Genomic DNA, 6,463 nt, shown 5'->3' on the forward strand with positions numbered 1-6,463 from the left:
GGATATTTCACTCTTTGAAATATACTTAACACATTGCTTTTTTTGCTGAGGCTAGGGCAAATTCTAAATTAGGAATTGGCAAGTGGTATGGGATCAAAGTTGTGCAAAGTTTAAATATCATAATGCATATAAGTACTTGATTATTGTGCATGCAAAAATTCATTACTTTGAACTGCTTTTTTACCATTGTTTCAAAACCTTCTGGAGATTGCACTAGACTACGTCAAACAAATGGCAGAGATTCATGTAAAATCCACAAAAAACCACAACATAAAAAACTAAAACAAAGCCCCTCACAAAAAAAAATCCAAGAATAAAGAACAATAAAATAAGAACAAAATCAAAAAAACAAAACTAAAATAAAACCCCACCCAAACAAATGAATACTTTCTGTTCCTCAATGTTCCCTAGCCCACAGCTTCTTGGATACTCTACTGCAACAGGAAAAATGTAGCAGAGCACTCTCATTTTTCCATCCTTGGTCAGTGTGTGATAGTGAGAGAAAAGCCTGATGAGCCTGGTGCCCCTTAGTGCGGAAATACAGGGATACTGACAGTTTTGCAACACGGATAAATGTCTTGAATAGTACCATTTCTAGATGCCTAGTTGTGCAATATTTCTGCACTTATTTTCTTAGAGGAGGCAGTATTGTATCAAAGACTTATTTGTGTTCTTATCATAACAGTAACTCCAGTTGTTTGCTAACCTTATGTCTTGTCTTCTCTGCACCTTTGTTCTTTTATGATTGTCTATTACGTTCCCTGAATTTCACACCAGTATCTGTCCTGCGTTTCAGACCTTGTTAAAAGCAATTCTGTTTCAAATACTTTATTTCTAGAACTTTTCAAGACTTGTGTTGCTGATTTCACAAAGGGATTTTCTCCTTTGTTATCAGACAGAGATATTGTCTTGCTTGAAACAAATATTTTCTTCTTCTCCTTACATTAAGGACAATATACTGATCTTAGTTTCTTTTAAGGAAGATCTTTGCACTTAGATAATTTATTGATTTAACTTTTTGTACCATTTGCAAAGAAACATCCATATTACAGTGTTGTCAACCCTGAGAGACTAAATTTATGAACAGTATGAATTCCATGTTTCATTAGATAGATCTGAATTCTATTATTCATATGAATAATATTAATATTCCTATAATAGTAGGGAAAATTAATTGAGTCTATTATACAGGTTAAAAAAAAACAGCAATTTTTTTTAATCCACATTTCTTTTTTAGTATTTCTATATATATGACAATTTCTTATGTCAATACATATTTTTGGTTGCCTGATTCAGAATATAAAAAGCAATACTTACAAATAGCATATAAATATGTTCAAGAAGATAAAAGTCAGACTACATGAACTTCATAGGCATTTTTTCATATTCTATTTCAGTGACAGCCAATTCAAAAATAAGTATCATAAACTAATTTTCTTTATTAAAGGCATTTTTTCTCCCTATCCATTTTTTCCCTCTATCCATCAATGTTCCCTTTAAGATGTATTGCAAAGGAAGTTTGTAGAGAGTTCAGAGGAAAAATTAGGTTCATCAAAGCTTAGGCAACTTTCAAATCCTACATTACATTAAAATGTTATTAATTAAAGAAAAAGAACAATTTTTCCCAAAAACAATTCCTGTTAATAAAAATACTTTGGTTTTATAACCTTATATCTTTCTGGGAAAGGGCAAAGGCAATGAGTCTCCTTGGTGTAGGAAATGAGACAGAAAGGTTAAGCCATATATCTGTATCCCTTGCTTTTGTTTTTTTCTGGTGAAACTGACCAGAAAAGATGGATAAGGAACCATAGCTTGTAGAAAGAGTGCCAGTGTTTCTCTATTTAGTATGAATAAAATACCTTACCTTTTAGTTTTGCTTTGTCATTTAAATTTTAATTTTCACCTTTCAGTTTTACTACCACTGCAAAAATTGCTAAATAATAAATGTATCTTACAGATACATGCTAAAGTCCTGAAACATCAAGTTGAATTTTCTGTCAGAAAATAATTTCTCACACCTCTAAAATAAACAAATTGAAATCTAGTCTACACCAAAACTTTTCACTACTAATTCTGATCTTCACACTTCCCAAATATTTGTCAAAGTGGTAAAAGCAATAATGTTAATGAAATCAGGCAGTTAGAAAATTGTCCGTAACATAATTTTGACTTTCAAATGTGGATATTAGTGATCTTTTATCCTAAGTTTTCAATTTATTAGAGGTAAATGTAATGAAAATTAAATAATTAAACAAAAGATGAGGGTTCAAATTTGTCAATGAACAGATAAAGCTCACTGATGTGACTGAGAGGAAAACTTATCTGTAAACCAAAAAGTAAAGGATGTATGCTACGTAACAAAAATCAATTACTTTTAGAAGTTTTTGTGGGTAGCTGGTTGGTCAGTTCCAAGATCAGAGAAAATAAGAAATAACCAAATTCACAAAAATTCATATATTTTGGAGCAGATTTGCTCTGGACACTTCTGATTGATCATTCCTATATTCACTTTTGTTGTTTGGCCATTGCAGTATTCTGGCTATCAGTATTCTATAATGTGATAACAAGAAAAAGACAAATGAATATTTCAGTTGGTACTGAAAGCAGCAATACATTTTTTTCTCAGTTTTCAGTTAAACATAACTATAAAACATAATCTATTCAAGTGTTTTAAGGATCTGATTTATTTACGAGAAAATCTGGATTATATGGCCTTTAATTACAGAATAGCATTATATAAAATGAAATACTAAGCCTTTTAACTGGAACTAACTCAGTAAGTCATAACCATGCACTGAGAATCCTGTTTAATTGTCCTAAGTTTATTAACTCTTGTTTCTTGTTAGCTCTCCAGGACTCTTCTTCCTTCTGCAGTACTTTCTTGAGAATCCAAAGGTCTTTCCAGTTAAAATTAAAGATCAAGAGTCGTTTTCAGTTTTATAGCATTCTAACAGGAAAGAAAAGAGAGATCCCAAAATTCTAGAATACTTTATTATTTGAGGTAGACCAAAATGCATTTCCAGATTAAAATTTTGTAGCTACCTATTGCAGGTGTATATATAAAATTATGATGTGTCTGATGATAATATTTTCATTTTTATGAATATTAATGACTAAATTTAGGAGTATTCAAAACCCAAGCAATTAACCTCCAAAGAAAGGTATTTAAATATGGCTTGTAAACCTCTTTGTTTCAGGAATGGAGCAGCTCAGATCTTCATTATTAAGTGAGATCTAAGCATTCCACGTCCCATTCCACGATATTTGAATTTCCATAGAATATAAGCTCAGATGCATTGATGTGCAATGGCTTTAAACTATAGGACTAATTTCTCTGAATTTACATTATCTGAAATGCCTGAACTAGGGAGTAGGAAGTAGAAAATGGGAGTTAAGCTATGAATGCAATCATTGATGACTAAAGGGTAATTTAGAGTTGAAGTAATGCTTAACACTTCTGAATCACTGTCTAAAGGTGTCTGTCTTTTCATTAATGCTGTAATACATTTAAATGAAATCAGGTCCTAAACTACTTAGTTTAGGCTGATTTGAACTCCTAAATTAGCCCATGAAAGTCAAGATTATGAATCATAAATGTATCATGGCATGGTGTTTTCCTGAAACATAAAAATTCAGGCAAGTATCCATAAATGAAGCAGTGGAAGAACAATCAATAAGTACTAAGATTGGTTCTTTACCTTTTCACTATTTTTCAGAAAAATAAGAATAATGGAGAATAAACTGTGATTTTCAGACATTTAATGGCTTCTGTATTTAAATTACATGATGCCCTCATTTAGGATATGCTATTTTTTCTATGCTAAAACTCATGAAAAAGTTCAAATATCATTTATTCATTTTATAACAGCAAAGGAGCATAGAATGAGAGCATTTGTGTTATTTTAAAATAGGTCGTTAGAACGTGATATTTAATTTGTTACTCTAAAATTTTATTTTGTTTTTCTAAATGGGGGCATTCTACATGGATTTTCTTTTTAAAATGTATTGGATATGGCACTTCACAGTACTGAAATTCTGCAGAAAGAAGTCCCCACAAAACCATAAAACAAAAAGAGAGGAAAAAGCATGATAAATTGCTGGCTATAATTCATAAACATTTGAATTGTAATTTAAATTTCAGAGAAAATGTTTTATATAGTTAAGAGTAGTTAATTTTCAAAGATATTGTAAACATACATTAAACTAAAGGGGCAAAACCTCAACTTGTCTAAATGTCAGAGGTCAACGCACTGCAGTGGAAGAATGGCAATGTATCCTAGGCAACATTCTGCCTCTAAATGTCTGTATTAGTTTTGTGAGACCTGTTGAAAGCTGTTGTCACCATCTACCATCCATCTCATGGTATTTTGCACAGGGGAAAGTACAGATTTACTACACAATTGCTTTTCTCTTTTTCTTGGTGACATAACAAAGGATACGACAGAATCATTCCTGTCAATCATCTCTTATGATAGTCAATGTATAAATATGATAGCTGACATAAGCTCAATATAAATCCTCAGCTCTTTTTGCTTACCTAGCAAAGGCAACTCCTTTGCTGTCCACAATGAAAGTGTGTGTGGACGAACCAGATAAGAAATAGATTTGATGAACTGGAAGAAGGATTAGGATGAGATGTTGGATGATTTCTAACAAAAAAGAATCATATTTATAACTGAAAAAGAATTAATTGAAAAAACATAGATAATTTTTTCCCAGTGTTTTATCACATTGTAATGAAGTCTATTCTTTTAGAGAATTCAAGAAATATTATTATCTGCTCACATTTTTTTTTATCGTGAAGTCTTCTTATGACTGCAATATTCTGTCTAGGGATAAGCTTAAAGTTGTTGAAATTTTAAACTATGATTTAGAATTCCTCTTCCTCTTTGTTTCAAGCCAATTCTCACTCTGCTGTATAGTGATAAAACCTACATTTTTCTCGTTGACAACTGCAACACGCCTTTCCGTTTCTGAGCTGTCTTTCCTCCTGGGTATTGATTACCAGCACATTACCTTTGTCAGTCAGTATAAAAACCTTTTTCATTCACCCAGGTCTTAGCTAGCTCAAGTCTTTTCCACAATATGGTCTGTTTAGAAGCTTAAACAGGTCTTTTAAAATAATCTCTGACATTAACTCTAGCTGCCCCTCACTCTCTTGCATCCACTAGCCCTTTTTGCCGCTGGGATTGCCTGCCATACAGAGGTCACAGTTCTAACAGCTTCTGCCGGGGGCCAGCTCCAGGCGGTGCAGCTGGGTTTGCATGTCCTTGCACACTACCTGAGGGCACAGCAGCACAAACACAACACATGTTTTTCAACATTCCATGAAGCCTTAAGCATTTTTTTTGTAATGTTTGGGAAAAAAAAAACACCAAAAAACAAATCCTACTGTTACAATAAGTATTGTGCTCTGGTGAGTGTGAGTATATTAATGTGATAATTTTTTAAGCTGAAGATCTTGTCTCCAGAGGCCATCTACCATCCAGCAATGTGTTGAAATTTTCCTACTGCTGTAACATAGTAAGACCACTGCAGAATTTGTCTTATTTATTTAATATCCAGTTCTTCTGTCATGTTGAAAGGATGGTGGTGTTTTCTTTCTGGCAAAGAGGCTAGAAGTTTGATCCAAGCTGATCCCCTTAATGGGCCAAGATCAACATTATGAATGGCATAAAAATATTCAGGATCCCTTCCTAAAATTTAAAAATTTTACCGGTTTTTGGAGGTAAAGTTCTATGCTAGCATATTTCAATGACATGTACAAATTTTATTACAAAATGTTATTCATTAAAAGTTAACCTTCATTTCATGTTGTCTTATCTATCAGTGAGGATTGTTTAGAGATTTACTTATGTGAACTGAAAAAAAATAGGACAGAAATTTCACTTGTTGCAAAGCATTTTGAAAGAACTTGTTTACAAAGGCCATGTATTCAAATGTTTTTCTCCCTTTTATATTCTTAATCTATCTCAGTGCACAAGCATTATCAGGGAACACAACTTCGGTAAAGATTGAAAAGGCATTGTTTATAGTGTTTGTGAGATGTTAACGTCTCTCAAGAGTCTACTGATTTCTAATGAGATCTGAAACTCCTCAAGAGATAGTACTTTAGCAAATTCAGAGCTGGAGGAATTCATTTGCTAAAAGGAATAATAGAATCAAAATAGTCTAAGTTGGAAGCAACTGTAAAGATCATTCAATACCCTTGGCACGGCAGTGACTGGGAATTTTGTACATGAGAAAACTGAATATTCCTATCAGAAAAGGCTCTAAAGACTTTTCTCATGTTTGCTAGCATTTGGCAAATTATAGGTGTATCTGTTAAATTATTAAAAGAATTTTCTATTCTTTTAAGGGAGAAAAGCCACACAACATATTCCTCTTTTTAATGCTTATTACTTTCACCATAATGTTTATAATTAAAACGACATGGTTATGAAATCATAATGGTTTTGCAATG

This window comes from Agelaius phoeniceus, chromosome 2 (genome assembly GCF_051311805.1).
Source record: "Agelaius phoeniceus isolate bAgePho1 chromosome 2, bAgePho1.hap1, whole genome shotgun sequence".
Lineage (NCBI taxonomy): Eukaryota > Metazoa > Chordata > Aves > Passeriformes > Icteridae > Agelaius > Agelaius phoeniceus.